This window comes from Camelus ferus, chromosome 11 (assembly GCF_009834535.1).
Source record: "Camelus ferus isolate YT-003-E chromosome 11, BCGSAC_Cfer_1.0, whole genome shotgun sequence".
NCBI classification, from domain to species: Eukaryota; Metazoa; Chordata; class Mammalia; order Artiodactyla; family Camelidae; genus Camelus; species Camelus ferus.
In genome coordinates this window covers 75,195,944-75,211,702 of record NC_045706.1, presented here as the reverse complement: position 1 = coordinate 75,211,702, position 15,759 = coordinate 75,195,944, and the positions used below count along the sequence as shown (strand labels likewise).

At 56.1% G+C, this 15,759-nt stretch overlaps 1 long non-coding RNA gene across 1 annotated transcript; it reads right to left on the bottom strand.

Moving 5' to 3' along the window:
- Positions 1 to 115: 115 nt before the first annotated feature.
- Positions 116 to 8,072, bottom strand: LOC116667304. The gene is made up of 3 exons (XR_004324170.1): positions 7,730 to 8,072; positions 2,454 to 5,122; positions 116 to 223 (listed from the first exon to the last, which is right to left on the bottom strand). It is a non-coding gene; the product is annotated as an uncharacterized LOC116667304 (long non-coding RNA).
- Positions 8,073 to 15,759: the final 7,687 nt, after the last annotated feature.

Genomic DNA, 15,759 nt, shown 5'->3' with positions numbered 1-15,759 from the left:
GTGTGGACCCGCGCTTTCTGCTCTTGGCGTTACACCTAGGAGCCGACCTTCTGGGTCGCGGGGTAGCACCGTGTCGACCATTCTGAGGAACTCCGTAACTGTAAGTGGCTTCACCATCTTCCACTCCCACCAGCAAGGTCCGAGAGCCCCGATTTCTCCACATCCTCACCAGCACTTGTGATCTTTTTGTCTCGTATCGCAAAGTAATGTTTATACACGATTTCTAAACAGAAAAAAGTGTAAAGACAATAAAAGGGCCCCTAATCCTACCGATAAGAATACCAACAGGTATGACCAAAGTAGAAAGAGAAAAACTCAAACCACATTGAAAAGCCCAAATAAGCAGAGAAGTGCTCCACCCCACTCCCAGCCGGCCTTCCTGAGGGTCAGTGTCCGGCAGCACCTGAGTCCGGGGAAGCCGTGCCTGGGTGAGCGGCCCTCGGCTGACACGAGGCGGCCCTCCCCTGCTCTCCTGTAACGTGGGGCCACCCTTACTCTTTCTGTGTGTGTTTGTCGTCTGTCTCTTGCCCGCAGAACAAGGGCCCGGAGGGCAGGGCCGCACCTGTTCCTGTGCGTCCCCCGTGGGCTCAGCAGAGCAGTCTGTTCGGGGAAGCGCCCTTCACGGGACGACTCTGACCCGACCACGAGGAAGAAGGACCGCGGGTGTGTGCTGGCTTTCGTGCTGAGCTCCCCAGAGCAGATCCGGGGGCGGGGGGGGGGCGGGGGCCGAGCCCGGGTCCACGCGCTTCTGTGCCCCTGCCTGGTGCTCTGCGCCTGGCCTGAGAGCAGTCTTCCTTGTCCCCTCCGGGGGCGAGCTGCAAGCCTCTGCCCAGGAAGCTGCGCGACAGGCGCTGGGAACACGACCATAAAGGAGGCCTTTCACAGCGACGGCCGCGAGGAAGCCGCTGCCAAAGTCCCACTTCAGGCCCGTGAGTCAGCCCTCCCTGCAGTTACCGTGCAGACACGCTTAGTGCTGGAGCGGCTCCTGTCGGGTGACGGGGAGCCCTGCGACGCCCCGGGGCTCGGTGCCCTTCCTTGGGGACCAATCGACTCGGCGCTCTGTGTCTCCTGGGAACGGGTCCTTTCCCTCGTTTGCCCCGCTGTCTACATGAAACGAGTCCCTCACTGTCACCTTCTTTAAATCTCTAGTCCCTCAGGTGCCATCTTGTTTTTGGCTAAAATATGGAAACTTTAACGACTGAAGTCGGGGCGCCCAATGAAAGGACTTACCCTGCTGAGGCCTGATGGAAATGTCCCAGAATTTGTTCCTGGAGCAGCGGACAGAGCACCAAAGCAGTGTTTTTACATATTGCAATTGTGATACATTGTTATTTTGAGGCGGGAAGCCCCATAAAAAAGACCGGCAGGACCCCCAGGCAGGGCCACTACTCCCCTGCCAGCACCATCTGGGTCCCTGGCCCAGCGGCTCTATCTCACTTTCTGCCCCTGAACTGGCTTACTTACCCTAAAATTCTATTGGTTCCCTGAGCTCACTCCTGATTGGCCCATTTGTAGTACTTCATTTGCATGGAGCTCACTCCTAATTGGTTATTTCTCTCACTCCTGATTGGCCCATTTCCTTCACTTTTGATTGGTTATTTCTCTCCCTCCTGATTGGTCCATTTCTACAAAGCTTGTTCCTAATTAGCCAACTTTTGTTATACTTATTTGCATATGATGTTGCAAAGTGTAAACTGGCAGCCTATAAAAGCCTGTGTAACCTTACAGATGGGGTTCAGAGCGTGGAGTGTTAACTCGTTTGGGCTTGCTGGTGTAATAAACCTGAGTTCTGCTGCTCTCCCAGTGCTGCTTGGTCTCTCGCCCGGATCCAGGCTGCTGCCACAACTGAGCTGTAACACCGAGCTGTATCACACTTTTCTGCAACAATTTCATGTTAACTATGTGCCGCAAAAAATTAAAAACAAAACGAGCTGTGGAATTAGCCACAAGTCTCCCCTGGTGAACTGATCTAGGTGAAATGTTCTTCTGTGAGACAGATGGCATCAAAAGGAAAAGATTACTGTGTGCATTTTATAACCCCTGCAATAAATGTTTAGGAAACACAAAATAGTCATTACCATTTTTTAGCATGTATCACATGTCAGACACTGTGTAAGCCATTTCCATAGATTATAATATATATTATATTATATTATTGTTATAATATAATACTACAATACTACCCACAACAGCCTGTGAAGTAGTAGTATTATCTGCCTTTTATATTATATTATTATAACTTTTAAAAAAGGCATTCCTGAGTCTTGCGATCAATGCTACATAGACGAATAGGTGTCTCGGGCAGACGGCCAGTAAACGCTCCAGGATTGAACGGGGAGTGAATCAGTGTTGCCCGCGGCCCACACCCAGCACCCAGCAGGCAGCCGCTGGGCTGCAACACCCCCCCCCCAAAGGTTCTAAGAACGGGGAGGGAGGAGGAGAAGTCCACACACCTGGTTTTCCAAGACACACAGTGTAGCCCACTGCAGATCTCAAACTGCTCTTTGAGTCGTTGCTTTGTGACGGTCCAGCTTGGTTGAGGCCTGGGAACCGGAGAATCCCAGCGCTCAGGAACCCACTTGCTGTTCCAAACTGGGATTTGGATGTTCTGACCTGGGAGACCACGTCCTTCCACGGTATCTCTCTCTCCTCCATCCTCCCCTGTTTGCTATTCCTGTTTATTTTCCCCACCTCCATTTGGAAATATCGAATAGCAGCTGCCTTTGCTTTGTGTCACATTCCAGGGGCTGGCAGGGCTGTGTAAGTAGGAAGGTGCCAGTGGCCTCGGCACGGGGCCCTGGAGCTCACAAGAGGGCTCGCTGCTCCGGCCCCTCCAGTTGGTTACTGTGTTTGAATAACAGCCTTTGCACTCTAGTCTTTGGCAGCCGGTGTGTCCAAACCATGGGTGGCCTAAGTCACTAACAGGAGATGACCTGGCATGAGTTTGTTTATCACAGTCCGGCTCTAGCTAATGCTTTGAGGATCTGAGCACCTTGCCTCAAAAACAGCTCTTCTATCACATTTCAGTCCCCAGTGGGACCTTCAAGACCCGCCAACTACCCCGTGACCCCTTCCCTGAACCGAGATCCTTGTCACCCGTGACCCCCAAGCCTTCTGCTGGCCCCGCCTGGTCGCTCGCTGGGACCATCACCCAGGACATCTGCTGCGGCCACGGCCCCCTCTTCCTTTCCTCCTTCAAACCGCTTTTCAACATTCACTCTTTCCGTGAAACTTCCGAGTATGCTTTGGGAAGATGGAAAAATCAAATTGGCATTAAAAGATAGAAAAGAGTTATGAGAATTAACCACGGTAGTACATTTAATGAGCTTGGCACAGGACACGTGAAACGCACCCCAGGAAATGACGAGACCTCAAGAGTTGTCACTGTTATTACTGCAGCCATCACCCTTTACTAAACATGTGCTTATCTGCAACCCCAAAACAGCCAAGTTCATGAGCTGTCCGGGACCCCCTCCCAGCCTCCCTTCCTGAGGGAGCTGTCATGAGAAGCAGGCACCTCCCCAAAGCCACCCCCAGACATTCTTGTCCTCGGGTGAAGGGGACCCTCCGGCTTGAGGAGGAGGCCTCTTTGGTCGCAGAGTAATCCCACCCCTTTGTTAGTAGCTGGTTCTGGGGGGCAGGTGGGGACACACCCTGGCCCTGAGGTTGGGGGACTCCTGCCGGGGGCCTTGGGGGAAGTCTCCTCGCCCCGAAGAGGCAGATGTGAGGGGCACCTCTTCATGCTCCAGGTATCTGGTGCACAGCGGGGACACCGAGCGCTGGTGCAGCCCGTGTGCTTTGTGCCCACAGGAAAGGAAGGTGACAGAGTGGAGACAGGGAGCAGCCCCTGGGGTCCTGAGGGCTTCCCTGAGCTGCCCAACCCACCCACCTCTGGACTTCTAGTTACCTGTGGTCATAAATGTCCTTCCTGTTCACACCAAGTACCCCTAAAAGACATCGCAGCTGTTACATCTACAGACCCAGAGACAGAAATAGCAAAACGCATTGATTATTTCCAGTGTGCCGCCTCCCAGCGAAGACACAGCAATCACAGGAAGTCGAACTCTTACTCATCTCCCCAAAGGTCTCCTTTGAGTTTGTCGTGGGAGAGGGAAGGGGGCTGCTCTGGTTTCCCTTCCATCTGGTACTTTCTTCACGCAGAACAGGGACGGACTCACTCGTGAAAGCAGCAGTAAGACCACTGCTCAGCGATGTCTCCGTAAACGCCGGCTCTCTGCCCAGCGCTGGGCGAGGGTCAGAACCCGGTCATCGCGACACAAGGGGTGCGGGCTAGGGCCGAGGTGCAGCGCGGGCTCCGGAGCGGGGGCTGGACTGGGGAGGGGGCTGGTGGGGGCTGGGAAAGAGGGAAAGGAGAACGCTCCAAGCAGAAGGAAACGCCAGCAAAGTCAGAGAGACGCGGTCTGGTGCGTCGAGCAGATGCCAAAGCCGGGGCGGAGCTCTCCGCCTGCGCACACCACGCCGCCTCTGGAGGGGACAGACCCGCGACAGGACAGCCGCGAGCTGGCGGGAAACCACGTGCGTCCTGACTTTAATGTGTAAAAAGGCAACATTTCCAATCACTGCAGAAATGAGGAGGGACTTCACTTCTCAGTCTATATTCAAACAATAGTTCCAATTGTTCACAGCAGACTTAACATATAGTTTTTCATGTTTGAGGAAAGCAGAAGTAGCCCCCTGCGTTTCAGGACCATAAACGGACACACACTCTGCGCAGCTGAGAAGTCACATGGCGTGAAGGACAACAAACATCAGGCTTTTGTACAGACTCTTCCAAACCTCTTAGAGGCATGTATTTACCAGCGCAGGATTATGCCTCGTGCCCTTGTGCGTTTGCTCTTGCCGGCTGTTTTGCTTTTAAACCATTCCTGCGAGTTCCTCGGCCTAAGAGGAAGGGCCTGTTCCCTCCCCCGAGTGTGCGCCGGGCTTGGCGACTGGCTTCCCGCCCGTGGAGTCAGTTGGAAGAGACGGGGTGTGTGCTCGGAGGCCGGGTCGTAGAAGGGGTACCACTGCTCCAGCCCCCGCCTCCTGGTCTCCCAGGGCAACTCCAGACGACGTGGAGCAGAAATAAGCCGTGTCCGCCCCGCCTGCCTGAACTCCCCACCTACGGAAATTGTAACGGATAATAAATGACTACGGTTGGTTTCAGCCACAAAGGTTTGGGGTAGTTTGTCGCACAGCAATAGATAACATACACACCGACACCACAGCACGCAGCGCAGAGATCTTCACGTCAGTGTGTATAAATCTGCACTATCGTTAAACAGGGCCAGGGCCAGGGCCAGGGCCAGAGCCAGATCGACTTCAGCAGATTGGACATGTACAAATCTGAAGTTCTTTTTGGTAAATCATGGTACAGGAAAGTCGGAGGTAACAGAGAGTTAGCTACTGCCCTCCGGGAACAAGAAAGTAAGGCTCAGCCCAAATTCACACACACACACGCACACACACATGCGCGCACACCAGCACAAAAACAGTCCCATTGTCTGTTCTGTGAGCAGGTGAGAGCCTGGCTCTGTGTCAGCTTACCATCTTGCAGAGGCTTAACTCAGGACGCAGAATATTGAGAATTCAGTCAGCCTGGGGGCATCCAGGCAACCAGAATCCAGGCCCAGTTCGAGCACTGTTTCAAGTCCAGTCTAGGGGGAGGGGACAGCTCAGGGGTAGAGCACATGCTTAGAATGCATGAGGTCCTGGGTTCAGTCCCCAGTCCCTCCTCTAGAAACAGATAAAATTGAATTACTCCCCAAAAATAAAAGTTAAATAATACAATAATAAATAAACGAAACTAACAAAATAAAGCCCAGTCTACATGGAAGCTGGCCCCTGGATCTTCGGGTTCAAGCCTCAGGCGTCACCCCTCAGGGTGTGGGCCATGGGCCCTGCTAAATGCTCCTATTCTCTTTTTAGGCAAAGATAAGGGACTGTTTCAAATAGATTATTCAATCCAGGGTTCTAAGAACCCCTGACGTCATGGCAGTCGCACTGATGGGGGGGGGGCCCTACTCAGGTCCGCGGAGCCCCCCTGCAGGGTGTGCCTCCTGAGGGAGTGAAGTCCACCCTGGGGGCACCACACCTGTCGACACACGTTGCAAAGCAGGCAACATACCACTGCAAGAGCAGTGCGGTGCCAACCCCAGGCTGTACTGAACCATCTCCATTTGACAAACACTTATGTTGTGGCCAGGTTTAAATGGTATTATGAATCACGAAATTAAAAAAAAATGGGGGGGGCAGAGTAACCAGGTATTTATGTACCTAATGGAGGTGCTGGGGATGGAACCCAGGCCCTCGTGCACGCTGAGCACGCGCTCTACCCCGGAGCTGTGCCCTCCCCTCAACTGTTAAATTGATCAAACGAGGAGGCCGACAGGCTGAGGCGGTTCCAACGTCTTGGCAACACACGTAAGCAAACACAAATTTCAGCCTGGAAGTGTCTCAGGGGTAGCCAGTCACCCACAGCCAACCAGGCCTTCCCAGACCGCACGGAGACCGCGAAGGCTGGAGCCAATCGAATCATGTCCTCGCTTTTCCTCCTGCGTCTTCTCAGTAAAAGCCTCGCCTCAGCTCCTGCCAGCAGCTGCGTTGGAACTGCCCACTGAGTCAGATTTTATTCAAATAAGCCCTTTAAAAATTCAAATGTGCCTCAGTTATGCTAAATGCCTCCCAGACAGGATGGCGGACGGACAAGAGCCGGGTCAGAGGCCCTCTGACCGTCCCTGCCGCCTGCTCCAGCCCCGGCGCGGGTCTGACCGGTGCCAGGTCGTCAGCAGACACGTAACGACTGGGCGGGTGAATGTCAAGCCAGCGTCCCTCACGGCGCTTGGTCCTGCCCGGGCCTCCTCCCCACGGGCAGGCAGCTGCCCGGGGGGAACCGGTGCTGCCAGCCTGCTCTCCGCCTCCCAGCACAGCGGCCCCGCACAGGTGCGCGCTGACAGCCGAGGGCTGCCAGGCGAGAACGCCCCCCACCGGCGGTCCCGCTCCCCGAGGGTCCCGCGCAGCCTTTAACCAAAATTACACACAAATGACGTGTCTTGGCATTAACGCCGTCAGGGAGAAAGAACGCTATGCCCTTCGGGTTCCTCCGGCTGAGCTGAGAATTAAACTGACAGGAGGCAGATTACCAGGAGAAAATCGAATTTAAGTTCGGAAGGACTGGAGCCCTGCATGTGGGAGCGGCTCAGAGACAGAAAGGAAAAGTGAGCCGCGTGCGACACCCTGAGCCAAGAAATGGGGCGGGGGGACCCGGGGTCTCCAAGGACAGCGCGGTCATTCACGGGACGAGAAGAAGTGAGCCGGGCAGGGAAGGGGCGGGCACGGCCGTTAAAGGGTGACAGCAACGGGCACCCAGACGGCGGAAGCGTCAGCTCCCCGCAGACCTTCGTCCCACGCCCACTGGACGCAGCCGCTGCTAAACGGCCTCCCACAGGCGCCACGACAGCGCCGAGGCTGCCCGCAGAAGGTCAAAAAGCGGGTGACGGCCAGTGCCCGGGGATCCCAGCCCCTGCCCCGAAGGAGCGGGGAGGCCTCCCACTTGTTAGCGTACGAAGTTACCGAGCCAGAAAAACCACCACCACCACCTCACGGCCTTTCTCTTCCTTCTGAAACAGCCCGCACTCTGTCCATGGAGTGTGTCTCTCTGAATACATCTCCCTTCACTCCGCCGTGGCTCACTCTGAATTCTTTCCCGCGTGAAGCTGAGGACCCTCACCTGGCGGGGCGCGTCCGGGGGGCTGGCCTGGGACCTGGGGCGCGGCCGTCCTCTCACGCCCCGTTGTTTCTCCTGCCTCAGAAGGCAGGCGTTTGCTCATTAGACGTCTGTCCTGCCCTGTAATTGCGGCCCCTTGGGTGACACTCATCTCCGGTGATAACTCTTTCTGGGAAAAGTCCTCAATTTGAGCTCTTCCAGGCAGTTAAGGGGAGGACAGGGGAGTGTCCTGAGTACATGGCGGCCGTGCAGGGAGGCCTGTGCTGAGCCCGAGCGTGCTCCCCACCCTCAGCCAGCGGGGGCATAAATCGGGCTCCTCTGCTGCATCTTCCAAGCCCCGGAGCGCCCTCAGAAACCCTCCTGACTCACTGGGCAAGTCCAGGCATAAATGAATAAAGAGATAAATACAGGAGCAAAAATACCGATCACGGTGGCGGGAGGCGGGAGGGGAGGAGCTTCTCGTCATCTGTTTGTTTAGGAACCCACGTTGGGCTGACTCACAGAGGAAACCCATTCTAATGCCTTCCTGTTAGAACCACGCTCTAGACTGGTTTACGGTACCGCTGGAACGTGCTCATCTCCAAACTGTAAAGGCTTTTAGGCCAGTGTCGTAAATGTCGCTGTTTGTTTGGTAAAAGGCAGGTGCACTTAACGATGCAGAGCACCAGGCTTCCCTGGTGCCCCGGGTCTGCCGACCTGTCAGAGTCCGACCCTGCGCCCCGGGGTCTCCAGGCAGAAGCACCAGGGATTCCGGGAAGGGAGCCCTGGCCTGGCCTGGCCCCACGAGGCCCTGATCACACGTGGTTTTATTTCATCCAGGACCACAACCGCAGAGAGGCCAGCACTCTGCTGGGGACAGGACAGGACAGTGGCCTCGGCCCAGAGGTCAAGGCAGTCGCCGCACAGGTGCAGGCCAGGCAGTGGGGGAAGCAGGAGACAGCACCTGGGAAGGTGGGAGGGAACCCTCTGAAAACACCCCGTGGCCCCAGAATCCCTCAGGTGGAGGAGGACACTTTACAGAAAACAGAGCCCTCCCCCACCCCATTCACGCACAGGCCAACTCCCAGGAAATGCAGGGTCACAACTGCTGAGGGAACAAGCAAGGCCCGAAAAGTCAGAGCAGGCTCAGCACGGCGTGCCCACACCGCTGTGGTTTTGCTCCCACTCGGCGCCAGGGGCAGGGGTTTTGTTTGTTTTGGTTTGGTTGGTTGTTTTTTTATAAACTTCCAGGAAGAAACAATACAAAATTTTCTCTGCATTTGTCTGAGGTCAAAGCAGCCGTGTGACCGCAGAGAGCAGCACCTCTTTAGAGTAAGACTGACCCTCGTGCCCCTCGTTTCCCTCCCAGCTCGGGGATCCTGCACTGGCTGCTGCGCTGCAGGAGTTGTCTGTCTCCGTGATGTGTCTTGTAACTTGTCCTAGAACTGTCACGATGTTACTACAGGTGGCTTGGGTGACAGGGAGCAGAGCTGTGTGCACGCTGGCTGGTGTGAGGGGCTTATTACCGGGAAGGAAGGGACAAGGGGGGAATGTCCTGAGGAGCCAGGGTCACAGGCCGAGACGCAGCCCTGCGGCAGAGAGGAAGCCGGGCCGGGGAGCTGCGCGCCCTCCTCACAGCCTCTCCCTCCCCAGCGCACGGCCCCCTCGGCACCCCCGAGCCTGCTCTCCTGGCCGAGCTGCACAGGAGCCCTGTTCTCCCAGAGTCAGCCTGCACGTGACTCGCAATGGCCACTGGACCCTGAGGCGACTTGGTGAACTTCATGCTCCGTCCCCATGGCCAGCCCCCTTTCCACGTCCCAGCTCCAAACTCAAGGAGGGAAAGAGGACGGAGGGGCTGCCGTGACCGGCTGTCCTCGGGGCGGGTAACCACAGCCGGTCCGTCAGCTGCGGTGAACAGGCAGGGTCACGTGACACAGACCCGGCCGGAACTGTGGGCAGCTTCCCTGGGCGTGGGCTAGCTGGGGTGCTGGTAGCCTGGGCTGTCTCACACGGTAGCCACCGGCCACGTGCAGCATTTAAATTCAAATTAATTAAAAATCTGGTTCCTCATGTGCACTGCTGGCCAAGTTTCCAGTTCTCAGTGGGCACGTGCGACCAGTGGCTACAGTGCTGAGCTGCACGCTGCGGGCCGTGTCCACTTTGCAGACAGCTCCGCTGGACAGCGCCGGCCTCCGGACGGTGGAATCCCTGGTGGGGAGGAAGTGTAGCGACCGCGGGGGCATAGAGGTCCTGTGCCATCTTGTCCGCCTTGCTGGACCACCTAGACTCTCAGACGGAGACTGGGGAGATGCCACAGGCAGGGGGACACCCAGCGTCCCTCTGGTCCCCCTGGGGAACCACCCCACCAGCAGTCAGTTCTCAACGGGTAGAGGCTGTTTCCCGGGCTGTGGTCACGTCAGTGCCCTGGGACTGGTGAGAAGATCCCCCCCCCACACACACACAGGGGGAGCAGGTGGGGCTGGGGGGTTAATTCGTCCCTGTCGGAAGGCCGCGGGCAGACTCGAGGCTGTGAGACCAGCGCCGTGCAAGCGGGCCCCCCGTCGGGTGTGCCAGGGCGACCTCACCGCGCGGCCCGAGCCTGAGCCGCGCACGCGCAGCTCCAGGGAAACGAGGGGACAAGGCGCTGCGTCCGGGCCTTGCTTGCCTCTCCCGCCCTTAGTCTTATTTTCCGGCCAGAAAAGAACCAGAGGCACCGTCTGGTCAGCACCTGCGGCGGCTCCTTCTGAGGGTGCTCTCGGGGGAAGCTGCGCACCGCGACGGCAGGGCAGCCTGGCCGCCTGGAGAGGCTCTGACGCCTTCACCACCACCGCGGAAACGCCCAAGTGCGTCGCAGCCGCTGGAGGAGGACGGGCCTGTGTGTCCGTCTCTGCCTTTTCTAACCCGGGACAGCGGGCTTTGGGCCGAGCCGGTCCCCCGGGCGCCACGCGGAGCACCGGCGGGGCCGCGACCAAGGCAGAAGGAGCCCGCGGAGCGCGCGGTTCCGGGACGGCGTGGGCGTGGGCGAGGCGGGGTGTGGGCGGGAGGACGGAGACAGGAGGCGCCTCCGCGGGGCGGGAAGCAGAGGCGGAAGCTGCAGCGCTGGAGACGGGCAGACAGATGCAGGCGTCGGAAACGAAGGCAGCCCGTCGAGCGTCTCCAGGGGCCGCCTGCGGCAGGTCGAGAGCAAGGTTAGGCCAGAGGCACACGGGCGTGCAGGGGGGCTCGGCTGCAGGCCTGGCATGTTCGGCCGCAACTCAACAAAAGTGATTACGGGTAAGAACAGAAAGCCGTGACCTGACACTCGTGCTCCAACAGTGACTGAGACGTTGAACCTTGGCCGTTCTGGAACCGAAGACACTGCGAACGAACGTTCAGGCTGAGCTGGACAGTAAGAGAGAGACTGCGGAGGGGGAGGGCGGCGGGGTCCCATTTAAGTCCCCTGACAAGGCGGCGAGGCAGCACATCGTGATCCTCACTCTACAGAGGAGGAAAACGGAGACGAGAAGGGTCAGGAGATGTGCCCAACGCGGTCTTGTACCCCGTGTTCACAGTCCCTCCTCACCTCATGTCTGGCGAATAGAGGCATTAGTGACCACCTGCCGAGTGAATGGTGAGCGACTGGATGAACAGATGAAGCGGTGGTGCCCAGGCTCCCACCTGGGCCACCGAATGCCTGGTGCTTAAAGGCCTGCTCTATGCTGAGCGCTAGCCAGACTAGGAAGGCCCCCTGCGTCCCGTGAACAACCGTCGGCACCACCCAGACAAGTAACCCTTTCTTTGGGGCTCTCCCCTGATGGGGTATCTACCAACACAACCCGAATACCTACGGGCAGAGGATAAGCCCTTCCCTCATTTTCCAAACCAAAAACTAGTCCCTAAATTCAAGATAGGCTAAAAAAAAATTTTTTTTTTGAAAAAAACGTACATGAAGCGAAGTAGCTGCAAAAACTCCATCCTTACAAATAAACCCCAAAATATTCAATGATCAGGCAGACATTGCAGTGTTTTTTTTAGAACAAAGAAAGAAGGAAAGAAAGGAAGGAAGGAAGGAGGAAAGGAAGGGAAATCATGCTTAGAGGAGAGAAAACCGCAGCCCCTTTAGAAGTTTCAAAGTATGCACTGAGAAAGAATAAAATCAAACTTGTGCATCATGGTGGTGCGTGCCGTTCTCACCGTAGCGAGGAGAAAGCTGCCCCACATTCGTTTACGTTTCTCCTTCAATCTAACGGTCGAGTTGTCTCAACCTGGTGCAATGTGATTATGTAATACTTGTATCAGGAGCAGAACACTCAGTGCTGATGCGGACGCCTTGCAAGACTGCCTTCTCGCTGCCCCCCGTTCCCTCTGCGAGGGACCGCCCCCCCCCCCCCCCGGGGACCTCCAGCCTGAAACTCGGTGCTAACACAGAAGCTGCGCGTCCTTAGCTCTGTTCGACCGCCTGTTCCTGGCTCTGGTTACGCCTTGCCTGCTCCGGTGGCATTCGTCAGGCTGCAAGGTTTCACTGGCACGACTGAAACAATCTCAGTGTGATGGAGCCCGACAGAACCTTAGCCAGGTCTGGACAACAAGGCCCATCCAACTGGGTGCTACACAGGAAAGTCAGGACCAAAGTCAAACAAAACGTATCTTCAGAAAGGTGGAGCTTACAGTTCCACGCCCAGCACAAACTCAAGTGGCAAAAGCCATGAGTTCATTCATTTAACAAACACTTACTGAACAGCCGTAAAGCACTGAGAATCATCTAGGTGGAAGTCAAGGCGGAAGTAAAGGCGGAAGTCAGCAGTGCTGCCTTTCAGGAGATGCCATCCAACAAAACAAACAGAAGAGATTTGCTTTTTTTAAAAGTGCTTCAGTAAAGCGATGTCTCAAAACCCACACAAAGTTCAGCGAGGCAGGACTCTGTCTCTTGCAGGGCAGCTATCTTCAGCATGCTCCCCCGTGGGAAACACATAAAAATGCTAAATAATTTATAAAAACCAACTTTGGCTTAAATAAACCCGATTTTTACTAGAGAACAACATGCACAGAGAAAAATGTGCCAATAGTTACATCGTTGAACAGCAGAAAGTGAACAGAGCAAGTGCCCAGATCCGCAAATGTTACCCCACGTGCATTTCAGAAGCCGGTTTGCGCCCTTTCTTGGCCACAAACCCCTCCTCCTCCCTCAAGTTGACTTTAAAACCATGGGTTACTTTTGCCTGATGGTTGTGACGCAACATTTATTGTTTTTGGATCTGACGTCGTTCACTCAACTGTGAGACTCACCCACACTGCCGCACGTGTGGCGGTTCGTTCCGTTGATTGGTGTGTAGTATTTCATTGTGCTAATGTGGCAGATAAATATAGAACTTGTCTGTTTACTGAATTGTTGAAGGACAATTTCCTACAGGGTTTAGCTACTGCGGACGACGCCTTTAGGAAGACTGTGGTGCATATTTTTGGGAGCACGTGTGTACAGCTGGGTAGCAGTGGGGTTTCTGGCTCACGTGGTATGCAAGGACCACCTTTAGCAGACGTCACCACACAGGAAATCAACGTATCAAACCCCTTGATGGATTAGCAAGACAGTAAGAAATCGTCCGAGGACAAAGATCTCTTCCTTCCGCAGTAATTCAGCATCAAGACCACGAGGAGGGGCGCCTAGGTGAGGCGGGGCGACGGCCCAGCCTGGTGTGGGGGTAGGAGCCCCAGAGGACCGAGGGGCACAGCTCCGGGGAAAGGGACTGTGAGCACGGTGGGGCAGCCCAGCAAGGGCAGCCGAGGGACGAGGAGGGTGTCCAGGTGGAGGAAGTTGACCGAGCTGGTGGCAAGAGTGACCGGACATGGGTGGCCGTGTAGCCAAGAGCAGTCCAGTGGGGACCCCAGAGCCTGAGCGACCACGTTGGGCGCGACCGTAGCAAAGGCGGTTTGGTTACGTGGACGGGGCGCGGATCCAGTGAGCAAACTTCCTCAGGGGACAGGGATCCGGGCTTCTAACCACAGGGAAGGAATTACAAAGCTGGAAGGGGACACACCAGGATGAAGTCTGCGGGGCTGAGCTGGAGTTGGAGACGCCGGTATAAGTGCGCGGTTTCGCACGCAGAACCAGAGCCACAGACACAGACGTGCGCGTGGGCAGAGCCCACGCTCCACAGGCCTGGCCCCGTGAGCGGGGACGGCCTCGCTCCTTCCTGCTCAACCTGGTGGCCTTTCGTCTCCTCTTCTCGCCTGGTTTCCCCGCCGTGGCCCCTGGTACGAAGCTGAACAGAAGCGGGGGAGCGGCGTCTGCCGCCCCTGCCGTCGGCGGTGGGGGATGCTCTGTCCTCCCCCATTAATGACGACGTCAGTGGGGGTATTTCTTGGAGACGCTGTTATCAGGCTGAGGAAATTCCTCTGCTGCTTGTGTGTCGTGTGTTTATCATGAAAGGGGTTGGATTTTGTTAAATGCTTTTCTGTATCTGTTGAGATGATGGTGTATCTTTTGTGCTTTATTCATTTTTAAAAGGAAGTCCCCCTCTGCCATCTGCTGTTCTCTGTGCTTACTTGGGGAGTTTGCTGCCATGTCTCCAAGTTCACACTCCCTCCCGCGGTGTGAGCCTCTGTGAACCCGTCCCTCGCTGTCACTGCGTCTCTGCTGGTTCGTGTCCTGCTCCTCTCGTCACAGGTGACCACGGATCTGGCTTCTGGAGGCAGCACTCACCCGCTACCTCCCGGCTCTGCAGGGCGGAGGGCTGGGCCCCACGGGACTCAGCGGAGTCTTTGCTCGGGCTGCACAAGGTAGAGGCAGGGCTGTGTCCCCTCCGGGCAGGCAGTCCACGCCAGGCGCAGCGGGTCGCTGGCAGGATCTGGCCCCGTGCGGCTGTGGGTCTGGCATCCCGCTCCCTTGCTGGCCCCGGCCAGGGTCATCCTCGGCCTCTGGAGTCTGCGCCGTGCCTCCTCTCCGCCAGGTTTAAGGCCAGCAACAGCGGTGCCAGCTCGTGTCACACTTCAGATCTCCCCAGAGCCCCCTTCCGACTCGCCGCTTTCCTGCCTTCGGCCTGAGGAAAGCTCTGGCGGGGCTCCTCTCCCGGTAGGTTCCGCGCGTGCTCCTGCCGAGCTTACTCAGCTGACCGGCCTCCGCACACCCGCAGGGCGCGCTCCCCCTGCTCCTCCTCTCCGCATCTGTCCTCGCCGGCTTCTCCTCCCACCAGACACTAACCACCTGGGGCTCCCCCAGACTCCTAGCAACATGTTGTTAACTTAGACAAGGGGGGGGTGGTTCAAGGAAGAGAAATTAAACCAGCATTAGCTTAAATAACAGGTGTATATTGGTTTTTACATGAAATACTAAATATTTAAATTCTTATGGAGAATTCACTGACACCAAAGATTAGATCTTAGCATCAGTTTAAGAAAGGCTGATCTATAAAGGAAAAGATTCAAAACCATTGCTTCAGAACTGTTAGGAGTTAAGCTGTGTCCTTCCAACAAGAGATAAGCTGGTGCCAGGCCCCCAGGACCTCAGAGGTGGGGAGGGTCCTTGGAGAGGCGCTTCACAGTGGTCAGTGAGGTAAAATGAGGTCACCGGGGCGGCCCTCGTCCGGTATGACTGCTGTCCTGATACAAGGGGCACCATGGGCAGACACACACAGGGACAGTGCCACGTACAGGTCAGAGTCGCGCGGCTGCAGTGAAGGGTCTCTGGAGACCACCGGCAAGCCAGCGGGAGCCAGGGGAGAGGCCTGGGGCAGAGTCCCCTCACAGCTTCAAGGAGAGGGGTGACCCCCGGCTTCTAGCCTCTAGAACAGAGACCACCCATTTCTGCTGAGGCCACTCTGCTGCTGGTACTTTGTCACAGAAAGTACTGTGAGTTCCACTAGCCATTCGACGTGTTTCTCAGTCAACAGACTATCAAGATGTCAATTTCAGTAGATCAATCGATAATTTAACAAAATTATAACCAAAACATCAACAGGAATTTTTTGGAACTCGAGAAAATGACTCAAAGTGTTACCGGAAAAGAATTAAAGCATTAGGAATGCAGAGTTTGGGGAAGAATTATAAATTCTGAGGGAGGACTTACTTAATATATTTAT